The sequence below is a fragment of the Pristiophorus japonicus genome, chromosome 1 (assembly GCF_044704955.1).
Source record: "Pristiophorus japonicus isolate sPriJap1 chromosome 1, sPriJap1.hap1, whole genome shotgun sequence".
In the NCBI taxonomy this organism is placed as follows: Eukaryota; Metazoa; Chordata; class Chondrichthyes; family Pristiophoridae; genus Pristiophorus; species Pristiophorus japonicus.
The window spans coordinates 43255316-43276038 of NC_091977.1; the positions used below are offsets into that span (position 1 = coordinate 43255316).

The 20723-nt window shown below is 46.6% G+C and overlaps 1 pseudogene; it reads right to left on the reverse strand.

Moving 5' to 3' along the window:
• Nucleotides 1–20723, reverse strand: part of LOC139234928 (organic cation/carnitine transporter 2-like) — a 109253-nt pseudogene that overhangs the window by 39702 nt on the left and 48828 nt on the right.

Genomic DNA, 20723 nt, shown 5'->3' on the forward strand with positions numbered 1-20723 from the left:
GGCTGGGCCGCCTCGACTGTCTCACCCTCCCCGGGGACAGACTCCTCTCGCCTACGGCGCTTCTTGGGGGCGCTGGTGGGGGACGCGGGACACGCGGCGGGCACCGACTCCTCCGCGCAGGGATGTTGCTCCCCCTCCGCCTCAACGGAGCGGCGCCTCCTTTTGTTGCTGGAGGTGCGCTGAGGCAGGGAGACCTCCATGTCTGCCGAGGCCTCCCGCTCCGCCCCCCCCTTTTCCTTTTCTTGCCCGCGCCCGGGCCCCTCTGCGGTGTTGTTCAAGGGCTCGGGCACAGGCTCAGGGCACCCCGCGCTCGCCGGTGACTGGGTTGGGCTGAGCGCGGTGGTCAAACTTTCCGGCGCACTGAGGGGACCCGCCTCTAGATGTCTCGTCTTCTTCCGCGCCTTCTTTTCGATCGGACGCTCTCCCTCCCCCCCGCCGGAGGCCATGAAAACAAAGGCCCCCGACGATGCCCGCACACCTACGGCTCCCGGCACGCGGACGCAATTAGGGGGAGGGGTGGCGGCGGCGCCAGCCTTGGCCGCCCTCGGTGATTTGGCGGCCTTGGAGGCGGGGCAGTTCTTACGAACATGCCCCACCTCCCTACAGGCATGGCACCGCACGCCGTCCAACGTCCAGAAGACGCGGTAGGCAGTCCCCTCGTGCACCACATTGAAATTTCCCTCCGTCGTCTCCTCCCGCGCCAGCCGGACAAAAAGCTGGCGGCGGAAGGAGAACACGTGGCGCAGGCCGAGGCCGAGCGGTATGGGGTTGATCCCCGACCTTACCTCCCCCAGTTGGTGTAGGTGAGGGAGGAGGAGCTCAGCGGGAACAAAGGGCGGGACGTTTGAAACGATGACCCTCTGCGCGGTGGCCTCGAGAGGGTCCACCGGCAGGAACGTCCCGCCCACCGTGAGCCCCTTTTCGAGGGCCAGGGACACCGCCCGCTCCGACCCCAGGAAGAACACGGCCTTTCCAGACATCTTGGAGGCTGCGACAATGGCCGAGGGGCCGACTACCCCAGCCATCGCCCGCACGCACTCCTCAATGGTCATTGTGGGGTGAGTGTAGCTCTTGACCCCGTGTTTTTTTGTAATAAGTTGAAAAGGTGGCAGGGCAGCGGGTGGCGCAGGAGGTGCCGTGGAAGCGGTTGCCACCTGCGCATATGTCCTTGCTGGCCCTGCCACCGGCGTGGATGGGGTCGCCATCACGGGGTCCCTTTAAGGGCTACACCCACCCCAAAGTCACAGGCCTTAATGGTCTTAATTGGCCTCTTGTCTAAAGACTGAGCAGAGGAGCCCTTAACGAGGCACACCTCTCCCCTAGTTGGCAATTGGGGAGGGGCCTTGCTCCCTCTGCTCAGTTGTCTCAATTGTTTTTTTTAAATTAATTTGGGAGTAAAAGGGCTCTCAGAGAGAGAGGGGAGAAACAGAGAATAACAGAGAAAGAGAGAGGGGGGTGGGAAGGGGGGGGAACTGCGAGGGCAGGTCTCCCCTCGCAGCTGTGGGTGGGTGCAATCCCCAGATGGCAAAACACAAAAATAATCTTTGGGGTGGTCTTCAGGGTGAGGGGAGAAGATGTCTTCATCTGGGGCAGCTAGAGCCACCAGGCACACACTCCTAACGGTGTTAAAAATGGGTATTTAAAGAAAATAAATCTTCAGCCTGGTAGCTCCAGCTACCCCAGGCTAGGCAATTGGAGGGGGGGGGATTCAGTTGTGTGTGGGGCCTAGTTGTAAGCAAGGCCTCCACACACACTTCCACACACACACACCCCCCCGCGATGTTCCGGCCCTCAGTGGTCTTCTTTCCTCCCCCCACCGATACAACAAAGTATTTTTGGTACTGCACCAATACACCCACCTGTCGAAATGGTAGAGTCTCCCTCCTTCCACACTGGATGTTGTTTTGGTCTTTCCCCCTCTCTCCAACTCTTTGTAGAAATGGTAAAAAGTTGTAAGTTTTCTGCTTTTTCCTCCTCTCCCTCTGGGTGAAAGTTGGTGGTGAAGCCCCTTCCTTCCTTCTCTTCCTGGGCTGTTCTCAGGGCTCTCAAGGCCTTCCAGGCAGGAGCTAAAGTTGGTAGCTGCTCCTCTCTCAGCAGCTCAGCTCCTACTGAGCAGGACACGCCTCCACTGCTCCACAATTGGTCCTTGTGCATGAAACTCTTTTAGAGTCTACCTGCAAAACATAAACATTAAACCATGCCACCCGACCTGGGTGATTGACAGAAGGATAGTTTGCAGGTGCAGCAGGTAATCAGGAAGGCAAATGGAATGTTGGCCTTCATTGCGAGAGGGATGACGTACAAAAGCAGGGAGGTCCTGCTGCAACTGTATAGGGTATTGGTGAGGCCGCACCTGCAGTACTGCATGCAGTTTTGGTCACCTTACTTAAGGAAGGATATATTAGCTTTGGAGGGGGTACAGAGACGATTCACTAGGCTGATTCCGGAGATGAGGGGGTTACCTTATGATGATAGATTGAGTAGACTGGGTCTTTACTCGTTGGAGTTCAGAAGGATGAGGGGTGATCTTATAGAAACATTTAAAATAATGAAAAGGATAGACAAGATAAAGGCAGAGAGGTTGTTTCCACTGGTCGGGGAGACTAGAACTAGGGGACACAGCCTCAAAATATGGGGGAGCCAATTTAAAACCGAGTTGAGAAGGAATTTCTTCTCCCAGAGGGTTGTGAATCTGTGGAATTCTCTGCCCAAGGAAGCAGTTGAGGCTAGCTCATTGAATGTATTCAAGTCACGGATCGATAGATTTTTAACCAATAAGGGAATTAAGGGTTACGGGGAGCAGGCGGGTAAGTGGAGCTGAGTCCACGGCCAGATCAGCCATGATCTTGTTGAATGGCGGAGCAGGCTCAATGGGCTAGATGGCCTACTCCTGTTCCTCATTCTTATGTTCTTATGGTTCTCGACTCTGGATTTATTTGGGGGATGTGACAAAGTGCAAAGGACACTGGTTTGATGCAAAAGAACTTTGATTTTATTACAGTCAAGAAATTACAAACTTATAATTACTCTAATAAGAAAGTACAATGTCAAGACTTATTCAAACTTATTAAAGAACAATACCTTACACACTCAAAGGGGGTTACACTAGCTTATAATTATTCAAATAGAGAACAACACATTACATTCAAAGGTGGTCACAGTAGAATTACACTTCCCACCTCCCAATACCTAATCCTAGCTAGGTTAGACTCCAAGGCAGGCAGGGACTATGCTTACCAATCCTTTTGACAGTTAATGGTGGATCACGGTTTCAGGGTTCGCTGGATGTGGTAGGGTCTGCTTGCCGTATCCCGAAGGTCGGAGAAGACATCTTGCTTCGCAATCTTCAGTTGGGTTGAGTCCGCTGATGCGGTAAGGTGCGTTTTGGATCTGTGGGGTAAGTACCTGTTTTCTTCGGCTAGAAATAGGTTTCTACAGTCTTTTAGGTAATGTTTTACCCGTTGGTAGGTCAGGATTAGGTTGTAGAGTGGAAACTTTTCGATTCTTTGTTTTTTTCCCGTTGGAGTTTGTTTCGAGTTTGGTCTATCGCGGTGGTTTTTCGTTGATACCACGTTGGCTGTGGTTGGTTGCTGCCGCGATGGTGATGTTCTTCCTTCCTTCCGGACTACAGGACTTCGAGGCTGGAGAAGTTAGTTTACAACTGTCACGTTGGTTTCCCTTGTCTTGATGAGGTAGTAGCAACCTTGTAGCTACTTAGCAACCTAACCTCTGCTAAAAACAGGGGCTAGTTATACAGTTTGAGTGGTTCTAATCTTGGCGCCAAATCAGTTCAGAATTCTTTGCTTAAATTTGGCGGGCTTGACTTTTCTTTGTAATATTTTGGCGGGCTCGTTAAAAGTTAATATGCCTTGGGTGGGTTGAAGTTTGAAAACTGTTTCCTGATGGAAATATTAGTTTGGTAATTGCAATGTCCTATTGTACTTAATTTTTCGCATGTTGATGCACATAAGTCTCTTCGACGTCTCGACCAACTCCTGTGTCATATAGGCCGATGTCAAGTCCAGTTTTGTGAATGACTTCCCTCTGGCTAGCGTCACAAACAAGTCATCAGCCTTCGGTAACGGGTATTGATCTTGTTTCGAAACCCTGTTGATCGTGGCCTTGTAGTCTCCACAGATTCTGACTGTGCCATCACTTTTCAGCACAGGAACAATGGGGCTGGCCCATTTATTAAATTCGACTGTGATATGATCCCTTCATGCTGGAGTCTGTCCAGTTCAATTTCGACCTTCTCCCTCATCATATACGGCACTGCCCGAGCTTTATGATGGACAGGTATTGCATCTGAGTCCACGTGGATCTGTACCTTGGCTCCCGTGAAGTTGCCGATACCCAGTTTGAACAGCGAGGGGACCTTGCTCAATACTTGGGCACATGTATCTTCCTCCAATGACAACACCTTTATGTCATTCCAGCTGTATCTGATTTTCTCCAACCAGTTCCTGCCTAGCAGCGTTGGGCCATTGTCTGGAACAATCCACAGCGGTAACTCGTGAACCGCACCATTATATGACACATTAATTTGTGCACTGACAATCAATTCTTTGGTGTACGTGCGCAGCTTGGCGTAACAGGGCTCAGCCTGGGCCTCACAGTCTTAGTATCCCACAGTTTATAAAATTCCCTTTCGTTCATGATCGATTGACTCGCCCCCGTGTCCAGTTCCATCGATACCGGTATCCCGTTAAACTTCACATTAATCAAAATTGGAGTACAGTCCATACACTTCCTCCTCTGTGATCTCGGATTGCGTATCCGGATCCGCGCTAGTCTGACTCTCATCCGCCGCGTGGTGTGTCGCAGTATGCTTGCTCATCTGCGGACACTTGCGCTGGAGATGCCCCCTCTCAGACAGCCTTTGCAACTATATTGCTTAAATCTGCACTGCTGGTGCCGATGATTTCCCCCACAACACCAACACGGAGAAGTTGGATACATTCCCGCTGGCGGACTTTGGGCAGCCTCGGGTTTCGCGAACGCAACCAGATAGGCCTTGCCATGTGCCACTCTGCCGGACGCCGAATCAATCGCATTTACAGTACTTGACGAGATTCGGTTCTTCACCGCTATTTGCTTTAGACTCCTGTCCGTCGTCATACATGATTGAATGATCTGGATGGCCCTTTTTAAATCCAACTCCCCCACTGCCAGAAGTTTGCGCAGGATCACCTCGTGGTTGATACTGATAATAAAGAAGTACCGCAGCATGTCTGCCAACACCGTCCCGAACTTGCACGGTCGCGCTAGACGTCTCAGGTCGGCAACGAATTACACCGTGCTCTGGCCCTCTGATCGAACGTTTGTATTAAACCTGTATCTCGAGATGATGATGATGCCGTCTGGCTTGAGGTGCTCCCTTGTACATTTTCTCTGTTGGATCACCAGGCATTTGTAGATTCTTGATCAGACCGTAGGTCTTTGAACCGCACACCGTGAGGAACACGGCCCAGCGCCGATCTGCATCGTCGACCCCCTTAATTTTGTTGGCCATGAAGTACTGGTTCAAACGGCTCACAAAGTCTGCCCAATCTTCTCCCTCCACGACTTGCTCTAAAAATCCAATCATGCTCATTTTGCAAACAAAGGTTCTTATATTCTCGTCGCCAAATGTTATGTATGCAATAAAGGTTCAAACTGAGTACTGTTTAACTAAGCAAGGTACAACTTTGGCTCTGCTATATTTAGGCCGAAAGTGCCTGACTCTCAAAATGGCTGGCTTTTTATACCTGAGCAGCACCATGTGCGTACTGCTCAGTGGTCTCAAACCATGACGCCATCTGGTGGCTACAATCAGAATGTACATGCATGACAAGAGGGAAGATAGAAACATTGACATAGAAAATAGGTGCAGGAGTAGGCCATTCGGCCCTTCGAGCCTGCACCGCCATTCGAGTTCATGGCTGAACATGCAACTTCAGTACCCCATTCCTGCTTTCTCGCCATACCCCTTGATCCCCCCAGTAGTAAGGACTTCATCTAACTCCCTTTTGAATATATTTAGTGAATTGGCCTCAACAACTTCTGTGGTAGAGAATTCCACAGGTTCACCACTCTCTGGGTGAAGAAGTTTCTCCTCATCTCGGTCCTAAATGGCTTACCCCTTATCCTTAGACTGTGACCCCTGGTTCTGGACTTCCCCAACATTGGGAACATTCTTCCTGCATCTAACCTGTCTGAACCCATCAGAATTTTAAACGTTTCTATGAGGTCCCCTCTCATTCTTCTGAACTCCAGTGAATACAAGCCCAGTTGATCCAGTCTTTCTTGATAGGTCAGTCCCGCCATCCCGGGACTGATAGCATTATGAAAGCCCGGGACATAGATTATGAAAGCAAACTAGCATGAAATATAAAAACTGATAGTAAGAATTTCTACAGGTACATAAAAAGGAAAAGAGTGGCTAAATAAATGTTGGTCCCTTAGAGGATGAGACTGGGGAATTAATAATCGGTAATAGACTTTGAACAAATATTTTGTATTGTTCTTCACGGTAGAAGTTACTAAAAACATCCCAATAGTAGATTATCCAAGTAGATTTTCCCAAGAGATTGATTAAGAGGGGAAAAATAGAGTATGAGAGTAAACTTGCAAGGAACATAAAAACTGACTGCAAAAGTTTCTACAAGTACGTAAAAAGAAAAAGATTAGTGAAGACAAATGTAGGTCCTTTACAGACAGAAATGGGAGAATTTGTAAAGGAATAAGGAAATGGCAGAACAATTAAATAAATACTTTGGTTCTGTCTTCACGGAAGAGGACTCAAATGTCCCAGAAATGCAAGGGAATCAAGGGTCGAGTGAGCAAGAGGAATTAAAGGAAATGATCATTAATAAGAAAATAGTGCTGGAGAAACTAATGGGACTGAAGGCAGATAAATCCCCAGGGTCTGATGATCTGTATCCCAGAGTACTAAAAAAGGTAGCCATGGAAATAGTGAATGCATTGGTTGTCATCTTCCAAAATTCTATAGATTATGGAACAGTTCCTGCAGATTGGAGGGTGGCAAATGTAACCACATTATTTAAAAAAGGAGGGAGAGAGAGAACGGGGAACTACAGACCAGTTAGCCTGACATCAGTAGTAGGGAACATGCTGGAGTCTATTATAAAGGATGTGATAATGGCACACTTAGATAATATCAACGGAATTAAACAAAGTCAACTTGGATTTATGAAAGGAAAATCATGCTTGACAAACCTACTGGAGTTTTTTGAGGATGAAACTGATAGAATAGATAAGGGAGAATCAGTGGATGTAGTGTATTTGGATTTTTAGAAGGCCTTTGATAAAGTCCCACATAAGAGGTTAGTGTGCAAAATTACAGTCCCTACGATTGGGGGTAATGTTTTGGCATGGATTGAAAATTGGTTAACTGACAGGAAATAGAGAGTAGGAATAATCGGGTCTTTTTCGGGATGGAGGGCAGTGACTAGTGGGGTACCACAGGGATCAGTGCTTGGGCCCCAGCTATTCACAATATATATAAATGATTTGGATGAGGGAACCAAAAGTAATATTTCCAAGTTTGCTGAAGACACAAAACTTGGTGGGATTGTGAGTTGTGAGGACTATGCAAAGACGCTACAAGGCGATTTAGATAGGTTGAGTGAGTGGGCAAACACATGGCAGATGCAGTATAACGTGAAGTTATCCACTTTGGTAGGAAAAACATAAGAACAAAGTATTATTTAAATGATGATGACTTGGGAAGTGTAGATGTATAGAGGGACCTGGGTGCCCTTGTACACCAGTCATTGAAAACAAACATGCAGGTACAGCAAGCAGTTCGGAAGTCAAATGGTATGTTGGCCTTCATTGCAAGAGGATTTGAATACAGGAGCAAGGATGTCTTACTACAGTTAAACAGGGCCTTGGTGAAACCGCACCTGGAGTATTGTGTGCAGTTTTGGTCTCCTTACCTGAGAAAGGATATATTTGCCATAGAGGGAGTGCAGCGAAGGTTCACTAGGCTGATTCCTGGGATGGCAGGACTGTTGTATGAGAAGAGATTGGGTCAACTAGGCCTGTATTCACTAGAGTTTAGAAGAATGAAATGTAGAAAATTCTGACTGGGTTGGATAGACTGGATGCGGGGAGGATGTTTCCCCTGGCTTGGCAGTCTAGTCACAGTCTCAGGATATGGGGTAGGAAATTTAGGACGGAGATGAGGAGACATTTTTTCACTCAGGGGGTGGTGAACCTGTGGAATTCTCTACCACAGAAGGCTGTGGAGGCCAAGTCACTGAATATATTTAAGAGGGAGATAAATAGATTTCTAGAAATAAAAGGCATCAAGGGGTATGGGGAAAAAGCGGGAATATGGTGTTGAGATAGAGGATCAGCCATGATCATATTGAATGACGGTGGAGACTCGAAGCGCCAAATGCCCTACTCCTATTTTCTATGTTTCTATGGCCCCAAGTTTCCACATGATTTGCTCCTGATTTTTAGGAGCAACTGGTGTAGAACGGAGTATCTTAGAAATCGGAATTCTCCACATTTAGTTTGCTCCAGTTCTAGTCAGTTAGAACAGTTTCACTTTGGAACAGAATTTTTTTTTCAAAAGGGGGCGTGTCCGGCCACTTACGCCTGATTTCAAAGTTTCGTGAGTGAAAACTTACTCCAAACTAACTTAGAATGGAGTAAGTGAAGATTTTTGCACGCTCGAAAAAACCTTGTCTACACTTTAGAAAATCAGGCGTAGGTTACAAATTAGGCGTAGGGAACGAGGTGGGGGGGGAGGGGGGGGAAGGGAAGTCATTAAATTCTACAATCAATCCTTAGTTATACTTATACAAATATTATACAAATAAATCCAATCTGAATAAAAATTTATAAGCAAAGAAAAGATTAAATAAACCATGTTCCTACCTGTGTGAAAGTGCTTCAGGCAGGCCTTTCATGTTGGAGACAGGCAGGGGTGTGGCGTCAGTGTCTCGACGGCAGCGGCAGTAAGCTTCGAGCTGAGCTGCAGTGCTTGAGGCAGGCCTTCATTCTCTTCGTGGCTGGCCGCGAAGAAGCAGCACCGGACGGACCCGAGGCCATTCGGCCATGAGATATCAGCGGCGTCAGTGGCTGGCCGGCAGCCGAAGAATCAGTGGACCGATGTGAGGCCATTCGGCCATGAGATAGCAGCGGCGTCAGTGGCTGGCCGGCAGCCGAAGATACAGCAGCAGCCTTCGAGCTGTGAGGGGGACTGAGGCCATTTGGACAGGGAGAGGCAGCCACATCGACAGTTTTATATTTAAATTTGCAGAATGGGTGCTGCATTGTCAACACCACGTATTATTGCAAAGTTGAATTGGCACTCTTATTTCTCCAAACAAACAGTCCTTAATTTGCATGCACCAATGCAGCACCGGTTCTGCAAGTTTAGCAGAGAAAAGCTGAACTCACTGATTTCAGCAGGTGATTTATTCAGCAGTGCTGCTAAAAGCACTCCCTCACACACAGAAACATCAAAAAAAATTAAATTACAAGCCTTTGCAGGGGTCCAAGAAACAAATCTTCACTTTTTCTGCAGTATTTTTAAAAATGGCCGAGTGCCAATGTTTGTGTGAGACTGCGCGTGCGCGCACGCTCCAACGTGCACGCGCAGGGTTGCCGGCACCACGAAGGCTAATTTAAATCGTACCCACCCCCTGCTGCTTAGAAAATCGGCGCGAGTGTTAGGCTCCTCCCCCTGCTGCGAAGAGCGCGCCGCGCCAAGCAGACATCGAGCTCCAAGGAGCTCGAGAATATCGGACTTTTTTTAGGCGCAGTTTTTGGCACGAAAAACAGGCGCCCAGCTCGGTGGTGCGCCGTTTTCACCGCGGCACGAAACTTGGGGCCATAGTTTCTATCAAGGGGCTATAGTGAGCGAGGAACTTAATACAATCACTATCACTGAAGAAGTAGTGCTCGGTAAAATAATGGGACTAAAGGCGGACAAGTCCTCTGGACCTGATGGCCTACTTCCTAGGGTCTTAAAAGCAGTGGCTGCAGAGATAATGGATGCATTGGTTGTAATCTACCAAAATTCCCTGAATTCTGGGGAGTTCCCAGCAGATTGGAAAAACGCAAATGTACTGCCCCTATTTAAAAAAGGAGGCAGACAGAAAGCAGGAAACTATAAACCAGTTAGCCTAACATCTGTCATTATTAAGGAAGCAGTAGCAGGACAGAAAACAGAGAGTCGGGATAAAAGGGTCATTTTCCGGTGGTCAAACAGTAACTAGTGGTGTGCCGCAGGGATCAGTTCTGGGGCCTCAACTATTTACAATCTATTTTATTAATGACTTGGATGAAGGGACCGAGTGTAATGTAGCCAAGTTTGCTGATGATACAAAGATGGGTGGGAGAGAAAATTGTGAGGAGGACACAAGAAATCTGCAAAGAAATATAGACAGGCTAAGTGAGTGGACAATAATTTGGCAGATGGAGTATAATGTGGGAAAATGTAAGGTTATCCACTTTGGCAGAAAAAATAGAAAAGCAAATTATTATTTAAATGGAGAAAAATTGCAAAGTGGTGCAGTACAGAGGGACCTGGGGGTCTTGTACATGAAACACAAAAAGTTAGCATGCAGGTACAGCAAGTAATCAGGAAGGGAAATGGAATGTTGGCCTTTATTGCAAGGGGGATAGAGTATAAAAGCAGAGAGGTCCTGGTACAACTGTACAGGGTATTGATGAGGCCACACCTAGAGTACTGCGTACAGGTTTGGTCTCCATATTTAAGGAAGGATATACTTGCATTGGAGGCTGTTCAGAGAAGGTTAACTTGGTTGATTCCAGAGATGAGGGGGTTGACTTATGAAGATAGGTTGAGTAGTTTGGGCCTATACTCATTGGAGTCCAGAAGAATGAGAGGTGATCTTATCGAAACAGGGCTCGACAAGGTGGATGCAGAGAGGATGACTCATAGGGGAAACTAAAACTAGGGGACATAGTCTCAGAATAAAGGGCCGCCCATTTAAAACTGAAGTGAGGAGGAATTTCTTCTCTCAGTGGGTTATAAATCTATGGAATTCTCTGCCCCAGAGAGCTGTGGAGGCTGGGTCATTGAATATATTTAAGGCGAAGATAGACAGATTTTTCAGCGACAAGGGAATAAAGGGTTATGGGGAACGGGCAGGGAAGTGGAACTGAGTCCATGATCAGATTTTATTAAATGGCGGAGCAGGCTCGAGGGGCCAAATGGCCTACTCCTGCTCCTATTTCTTATGTTTTTGTGTTCTTATGTTCTAAAGGTAGCAGGCCAGGTAGATAAGGTGGTTAAGAAGACATATGGAATACTTGTCTTTATTAGTTGAGGTATGGAATACAAGAGCAAGGACATTATGCTTGAACTGTATAAAACACTGGTTAGGCCTCAGCTGGAGTACTGAGTACAGTTCTGGTCACCACGTTACAGGAAAGGTGCGATTGCACTGGAAAGGATGCAGAGGAGATTTATAAGAATGTTACATAGAAACATAGAAATATAGAAAATAGGTGCAGGAGTAGGCCATTCGGCCCTTCAAGCCTGCACCACCATTCAATAAGATCATGGTTGATCATCACCTCAGTACCCCTTTCCTGCTTTATCTCCATACCCCTTGATCTCTTTAGCCATAACGGCCATATCTAACTCCCTCTTGAATATATCCAATGAACTGGCATCAACAACTCTCTGCAGTCGAGAATTCCACAGGTTAACAACTCTCTGAGTGAAGAAGTTTCTCCTCATCTCAGTCCTAAATGGCTTACCCCTTACCCTTGGACTGTGTCCCCCGGTTCTGGACTCCCCAACATCGGGAACATTGCCTAGACTGGAGAATTTTGGCTATGAGGAAAGATTGGAGATGCTGGGTCTGTTGTCTTTGGAATGGAGGAGGCTGAGGGGAGTCCTGATTGAGGTATATAAATTTATGAGGGGCCTAGAGTGGATAGGAATGATCCTTTTCCCTTGGCAGAGGGGTCAACAACTACGGGGCATAGATTTAAAGTAAATGGGGTGAAGTTTAGAGGAGCTATGAGGGGAAATTTATTTACTCAGAGGGTGGTGGGGGTCTGGAACTGACTGCCTGAAAGGGTGGTAGAGGCAGAAACCCGCACCACATTTAAAAAATACTTGGATGTGCACTTAAAGTGCTGTAACCTACAGGGCTACGGACCAAGAGCTGGAAAGTTGGATTCGGCTGGATAGCTCTTGGTTGGCTGGCGCAGACAAGATGGGCCGAAATGGCCTCCTTCCCTGCTGTAAGTTTCTATGATTCCATAAAAAGTCTTGCTACAATCCATGTAGACTATGTGCTTCCCTCATGCACCCTCCTTGTTATCTCCTCAAATAATTCAATCAAGTTAGTCCGACATGACCTTCCCTTAACAAATCCATGCTGACTGTCCTTGATTAATCCGTGCCTTGATAAATGATGATTAATACCCTTCCTCAAAATTTATTCGAACAATTTTCCCACCAGCGCGGTTAGGTCGACTGGCCTGTAATTACTTGGTGGATCCCTTTCACTCTTTTTAAACAATAGTACTGCTACTAATCTCTTTCCTAGCTGCCTAAACTCGGCCAGTGACATCTTTGACCCTGGCACCATCCTGGAGTCACGTCTGCAGCCACTGAAATGCCTGTCTCTTCCCCTAACTATTAAATCTCCTATCACAATTGCTTTTCTGAACTTCCAACTCCCTCCTGTACAACTGAGCCACCCATGGTGCCATGGAATTGGCTGTGGCTGTTCTGCCCAGAGGAACCATCACCCTGAATTGGCTGAAGACAGGCTGCTGTGATGCTGGGGACCTCAGGAGGAGGCCTAATGATGTCTAAAGTGTGAAGCATGCAGCAAATCACCATGAAATGGGACACCCGCTCCGGCGAATACTGGAGGGCTCCGCCTGAGCGATCAAGGCAGCGGAACCGTTGCTTCAGTAGCCTGCTGGTCTGCTCGATGATGTTCCTGGTGAAAGCATGGCCCTCATTTTATGAGTGTTGGGCACATGTATTGAGGTTATGCGGGGGGGGGGGGGGGGGGGGCGGGGGGGAGGGGGGGAAGTCATGAGCCAGGTGAAGAACGGATAGCCCTGGTTTCTGAGTAGCCACATTCGAGTTTGCTGTGGTGGCTGGAAGATTGCTGGCACACCGGACTGATGCAGCATGAAGACATCATGGCACGGACCATCACGAAGGGCTGGGCGTGGTTGCACACCAATTGTACATTCAGAGAGCGATAGCCTTTGTGGTTATGGAAGATCTCAGGATTGTTTTACGGTGCCCACAAAGTCAATCGATGGTACCCTGCATCATGGAGAAGCCCGTTATCCTAGCAAAGCTACATGTCCTGCTTCTCTCTGCTCAGAGAGAAAACAAGGCAGTCCATTCTCCTGGTATAGAGAGTCTCTCTGTGACCTCCCAGATGCAGCGATGGATGGCGAACTGTGAGATATTAGCTACTTCTTCTGCTATGGTCTGAAAGGATCCACTGGCAAAGAAATTGAGGGCCACGGTGACCTTGACTGTCACTGGGAGAGCCGTGTTCACCCTGCTCTCAGGCTGCAGGTCTGGTTGCAGGAGGTGGTTGGGTTCTGTGACCACCCCCTTGGATGGATACAAGAGAAGTGCATATAAGACCCTAAGTGGGTCAGGCCTCATGTTGAGAGCCTTCCTGGCCCTCCTACTCTTCCTGCTGCGTGCAACTTTTCCCCTAGTTATGGAAAAGGACAAGGCTGGACAAGAAATAAAAGTTCTAAATTGGGGCAAAGCCAACTTTGCTAAGCTGAGAGGTGCTTTAGCCAAAGTGGACTGGAAACAGCTACTTGAAGGTAAATCAGTGTCAGAGCAGTGGCAGGCATTCAAGGAGGAGATCTGGATGGTTCAGACCAAATATGTGCGCTTAAAGAAAAAGGGTGTAATTAACAAATCTAGAGTCCCCTGGGTGTCTAGGGACATACAGGGTAGGATAAAGAAAAAAAGGAAGGCTTATGACAGATACCGAGGGCTAAATACTACAGAATCTCTGGAGGAATATAGAATGTGCAGGGATGAAATTAAAAAGGATACTAGGAAAGCAAAGAGAGAGCATGAAAAATTCTTGCCAAGTAAAATCAAGGAAAATCCAAAGATGTTTTACAAATATATTAAGAGCAAGAGGATAACTAAAGAAAGGGTAAGGCCTATTAGCGACCATGAGGGTAATCTGTGTGTGGAGGCGGGAGATATGGATATGGTTCTTAATGAATACTTTGCGTCTGTTTTCACAAAGGAGAGAGGCAATGCAGACACTGCTATCGGGGAGGAGGAGTGTGAAATATTAGATGAAAATAACATAATGAGAGAGGAGGTATTAAGGGGTTTAGCTGCTTTAAAAGTGGATAAATCCCCAGGCCCCGATGAAATGTATCCCAGGCTGTTAAGTGAAGCAAAAGAGGAAATAGCAGGGGCTTTGACCATCATTTTCCAATCCTCTCTGGCTTCAGGTGTGGGGCCAGAGGACTGGAGGACTGCTAATGTGGTACCTTTGTTTAAGAAGTGAGAAGAGGATAGACTGATTAATTACAGACCAGTCAGTCTAAACTTGGTGGTGAGAAAATTATTATTAAAAAGTCTGAAGGACAGGATAAATCTTCATTTAGAAAGACACGGTTTAATCAGGGACAGCCAGCATGGATTTATTAAGGGAAGGGCATGTCTGACTAACTTGATTGAATTTTTTGAGGAGATAACCAGGAGGGTCGATGCATTTGATGTAGTGTATATGGATTTTAGCAAGGCTTTTGATAAGGTCCCACATAGCAGACTGGTCACAAAAGTAAAAGTCCATGGCATCCAGGGCAAAGTGGCAAGCTAGATCCAAAATTGCCTCAAAGGCAGGAAGCAATGGTTGATGGGTGTTTTTGTGACTGGAAGGATGTTTCCAGTGGGGTTCCGCAGGGCTCAGTTCTAGGTCCCTTGCTTTTTGTAGTATACATCAATGATCTAGACTTGAATATAAGGGGTATGATTAAGAAGTTTGCAGATGATACTAAAATCGGCTGTGTGGTTGATAATGAAGAAGAAAGCTGCAGACTACAGGAAGATATCAATCAACTGGTCAGGTGGGCAGAACAGTGGAAAATGGAATTTAATCCAGAGAAGTGTGAGGTAATGCATTTGGGGAGGGCTAACAAGGAATGGGGATACACATTAAATGGTAGGACACTGAGAGGTGTAGAGGAACAAAGGGACCTTGGAGTGCATGTGCACAGATCCCTGAAGGTAGCAGGCCAGGTAAATAAGGTGGTTAAGAAGGCAAATGGAATGCTTGCCTTTATTAGCCGAGGCACAGAATATAAGAGCAGGTTGGTTATGATTGTACTCTATAAAACACTGGTTAGGCCACAGCTGAAGTACTGTGTGCACTTCTGGTCACCGCATTACAGGAAGGTTGTGATTGCACTGGAGAGGGTACAGAGGAGATTTACGAGGATGTTGCCGGGAGTGGACAGATTGGATAGGCTGGGTTTGTTTTCCTTGGAACAGAGGAGGCTGAGGGGAGACCTCATTGAGGTGTATAAGGTAGATATAGTGGATAGAAAGGGACTATTTCCCTCAGCAGAGGGGTCAACAACCAGGGGGCATAAATTTAAAGTAACTGGTAGAAGGTTTAGAGGAGATTTGAGGGGAAATGTTTTCACCCAGAGGGTTGTGGGGGTCTGGAACTCACTGCCTGAAAGGGTGGTAGAAGCAGAAACCCTCATCACATTTAAAAAGTACTTGGATGTGCACTTAAAGTGCTGTAACCTGCAGGGTTACGGACCTAGAGCGTGGATTAGGCTGGATAGCCTCGTGTTGGCCAGTGTGGTCATGATGGGCCGAAATGGCCTCCTTCTGTGCTGTAAATTTCTATGATTCTATGATTCTTTGCTGCCTTCACTCCCTCTCCCGAAGATGCTCGAGCTCGAGGTGGACTGCCAGTAGAGCCACCATGTCTGTGAGCAAGTGTTGTGAAGAGAAGGCTTTAAATAATAATGATGGCCTTCTCCACTTGCAACAGCTCTCCCTGTTACCTCAGAGCCTTGAAAGAAGTTAATAAAGCTGCTAGAGTTGCAGAATGTTGCACAGAGCAAGTCAAACTGCAGAAACATGTTAGATGCAACTAGTTGCTGGCGATCCCTTTAAAGTTCGCTACTGGAGCTTCCTTCCTCGGTTCTCACGCTTGCTCAGCTCGTCGCATTTAACGCAGGCCGATAAGTTGAATGGCGAACTCCAAACTTGCAAATTGGGCGTCAAGTGAACATTGCACACTCACTGACATCACAATCTGCATCATTTCCATGACTTTCGTGATCGCCAATATCGGCAGTGGTACCGGCCAGCCGAAAATGGCATCTGCCATGAGACTTGCCACCAGCTGGCGGAAGCCGCCAATTTTTCACACAATTCTTGTGGCAACGGGTGGCGCTAAACCCATCAATTTCTAGGCCCATGAGTTGGCTGCATAGATACAGAGAGGATCTAGGGAGTTCGTTGCTGGGATACAGTGAGGACCTAGGGAGATAGTGGCAAAGATACAGCAAGGTCCTAGAGAATTAGTTGCTAGGATATAATGAGGAGTGGAGTGGAGTTCCTATGGAGTGGAGGGTAGCCAATGTAACCCCACTTTTTAAAAAAAGTGAGAGAGAAAACAGAGAATTATAGACCAGTCAGCCTGACATCGGGAGTGGGTAAAATGATGGAATCAATTATTAAGGATGTCATAGCAGCGCATTTGGAAAGAAGTGACATGATAGGTCCAAGTCAGCATGGATTTGTGAAAGGGAAATCATGCTTGACAAATCTTCTGGAATTTTTTGAGGATGTTTCAAATAGAGTGGACAAGGGAGAACCAGTTGATGTGGTGTATTTGGACTTTCAGAAGGCTTTCGACAAGATTCCACACAAGAGGTTAATGTGCAAAGTTAAAGCACATGGGATTGGGGGTAGTGTGCTGACGTGGATTGAGAACTGGTTGGCAGACAGGAAGCAAAGAGTAGGAGTAAATGGGTACTTTTCAGAATGGCAGGCAGTGACTAGTGGGGTACCCAAAGGTTCTGTGCTGGGGCCCCAGCTGTTTATATTGTACATTAATGATTTAGACGAGGGGATTAAATGTAGTATCTCCAAATTTGCGGATGACACTAAGTTGGATGGCAGTGTGAGCTGCGAGGAGGATGCTATGAGGCTGCAGAGTGACTTGGATAGGTTAGGTGAGTGGGCAAATGCATGGCAGATGAAGTACAATGTGGATAAATGTGAGGTTATCCACTTTGGTGGTAAAAACAGAGAGACAGACTATTATCTGAATGGTGACAGATTAGGAAAAGGGGAGGTGCAACGAGACCTGGGTGTCATGGTAAATCAGTCATTGAAGGTTGGCATGCAGGTACAGCAGGCGGTTAAGAAAGCAAATGGCATGTTGGCCTTCATAGCAAGGGGATTTGAGTACAGGGGCAGGGAGGTGTTACTATAGTTGTACAGGGCCTTGGTGAGGCCACACCTGGAGTATTGTGTACAGTTTTGGTCTCCTAACATGAGGAAGGACATTCTTGCTATTGAGGGTGTGCAGCGAAGGTTCACTAGACTGATTCCCGGGATGGCGGGACTGACATATCAAGAAAAACTGGATCAACTGGGCTTGTATTCACTGGAGTTCAGAAGAATGAGAGGAGATCTCATAGAAACGTTTAAAATTCTGACAGGTTTAGACAGGTTAGATGCAGGAAGAATGTTCCCAATGTTGGGGAAGTCCAGAACCAGGGGTCACAGTCTAAGGATAAGGGGTAAGCCATTTAGGACCGAGATGAGGAGAAACTTCTTCACCCAGAGAGTGGTGAACCTGTGGAATTCTCTGCCATAGAAAGCTGTTGAAGCCAATTCACTAAATATATTCAAAAAGGAGTTAGATGTAGTCCTTACTACTTGGGGGATCAAGGGGTATGGCAAGAAAGCAGGAATGTGGTACTGAAGTTGCATGTTCAGCCATGAACTCATTGAATGGCGGTGCAGACTCGAAGGGCTGAATGGCCTGCTCCTGCACCTATTTTCTATGTTTCTATGACTCAGGGAGTTTGTTGAAGAGATACAGTGAGGATCTCGGGAGTTGGTTGCAGAGGATACAGTCAGGAGCTAAGATACAGCAAGGACCGATGGTGATTGTTATGGGAATACATTGAGGATCTAATGAGTTGGTTGCACAGATACATTGGGGAGCTGGAGAGTTGGCTGCTAATGGTGGCCTAAGGACTTGGCTTCAGAGAGAGGCAGTGCAGAGCCAGTGAGTCGGCTGCAAGGATCTTCAGGCCCTCAGAGGGAAATTGAACTGCTGTGTTTAAAATAAAATACATTATTCAAATTCTTACTTGAAGGAACAAACTGGATCAGAAGCAGAACACCACCACTAAGTAATAACATGGAAGCAGTGACGATCCATCGAGGTGAGACACGCATCAACCACCAGACTATCACACATACTATAATTTCACTGGCCGCGGAGGCAAAACAGTTGATGTAGGGGTCTCCATGCATGTTGGGAGTATTGAGAGATAATCCATAGTAACCAATGGCACAAGCCATCCTACAAGAAAATAAATATTATTGTTCATAATCCTTTAAATGTTCAGTAAAGTAAGATCATTTATATACAGATGGCAGGTCAGTCATGGAAAACCATTGTCTGGCTGCTGGGCACCAACTTTAAAGGAACTCTTCGATACATTGCGGGTGAAAAAAATTACATTCACAAAACTCAGTTAATTAAAAATTAAAAGCACAAACAGATGTAAATCTCAATCATGGGGGTGTTTCCCCACAAGCGTTTCCATCCTGATCTCATTGCTTTAGTAACTGGACATTTTATGGGCTCAAATTTCAAACAAGATCATGTATAACATACACCTGAATTTGTTTTGAATACAGTTAAAGCTGGTAACTTGTACTAGTTAGTCTGGGTGCTAGTACGATCATACAAAGTCAGACGTATCGATCAATGTTCTTCTGGTCTGTTTGAAATTACAGCCTATTTTTAATGTGCAACTTGAATGGACTGTCTACTAAGTTACAGCAATGTTTTATTATTTTTCACATAGTTACATTAAAGAGTTTTTAATACAATGTGATTTCCAATATAATATAAATGTTAAATAACTCTGCTGGATTATGATTTATCACGAAGCAATAATGATATTTGCCTTAAATTGCTGCTACGCCCAATATGTGTAACAGGTAGGGCTGGATTTTAGGCTTTGAAGTTTTCGGGGCGATAATGGCGGTGAGGTGGGAAAGTTAGCAGTTGGGAATAGTTTGCACATTAGTAGTTACCTTTGGGCATCTGGGCCCTGCGTCAGGGGGCGCAGCACTAAGGGGAGGCATTGTACTCAAGGAAGGGAAACTCCAAAGCTAAAGAGCCGGGCCATGAGCACTCTGAAAGACGCCTGGGGGGGGGGGCCGGTGGAGGGGGGGGGAAACTAAAAAAAAAACACGAAAACATTCCTGAAACATTGCCCACGCCATCACAACACAAATCGCTAAAAAAATTAAAAGAAAAAACAATCACACTTACCTTAGGAGTCCATTTCTCATCTCTTCGCCGATGGGCTGGTAGGACCACCATGCTTTTCCAGCCGTTCATTTCGGGATGCACTTCCGGGCGGACAGGTCGAGCAGGAGCTTAAGCTCACGCTGGTGTCACAAACAGAGGCATTGCACACCGGCGCAGCTCTTCCAGGCAGTGCTGCTCCGTGCCACCACAAAACCGGACCCAAGGATCGTTGCCACCGCCATTGCTGCTGCTCTGGGACAAAAAACGGAGCCCTGAAGACCGTAAAATCCAGCCCATAGAACATTGTAAGTGTTATGGACTAGATACTTTGCAATTGTGGAACAAATAAATTCTCTGGCCCCTGGATATCAAAATTATTACTTGGAGGGTGCGAGTCTAAATGGGGTAGAGGAACAAACGGATCTCGGAGTACAAACACACAAATCGCTAAAAGTTGCGACACAGGTTAGCAAGGCTATAAAAAAGCAAACCAAACACTAGGGTTTATTTCTCAAGGTATAAAATTGAGAAGTAGGGAAGTTATGCTGAACCTGTATAGAACCTTCGTTCGACCACACTTATAGAGCACTGCTTGCAGTTCTGGTCATATTATAAAAAGCATACCGAGGTACTGGAGAGGGCGCAGAGAAGATTTACAAGGATGAAACCAGAAATGCAAGGGTATACATATCAGGAAAGGATGAACAGGTTGGGTCTTTTTTCACTAGAAAAAATAATCTGAAGGGTGACATAATGGAGGTCTTTAAAATTATTAGATCATAATAGGCAGTCCCTCGGAATCGAGGAAGACTTGCTTCCACTCCTGAAGTGAGTTCTTTGGTGGCTGAACAGTCTAATACAAGAGCCACAGACTCTGTCACAGGTGGGACAGATAGTCGTTGAGGGAAGGGGTGGGTGGGACTGGTTTGCCGCACACTCCTTCCGCTGCCTGTGCTTGAAAATTATGAAAGGTGACAGAGTGGATACAGAGAGAATGTTTGCACTTGTGAGGAAGAGCATAACTAGAGGTTATTAATTTAAGATAGTCACCAAGAAATCCAATAGGGAATTCAGAAGAAACTTCTTTACCCAAAGGGTGGTGAGAGTGTGGAACTGGCTACCACAGGAAATGGTTGAAACGAATAGTATAGATGCATTTGAGGAGAGGCTAGACAA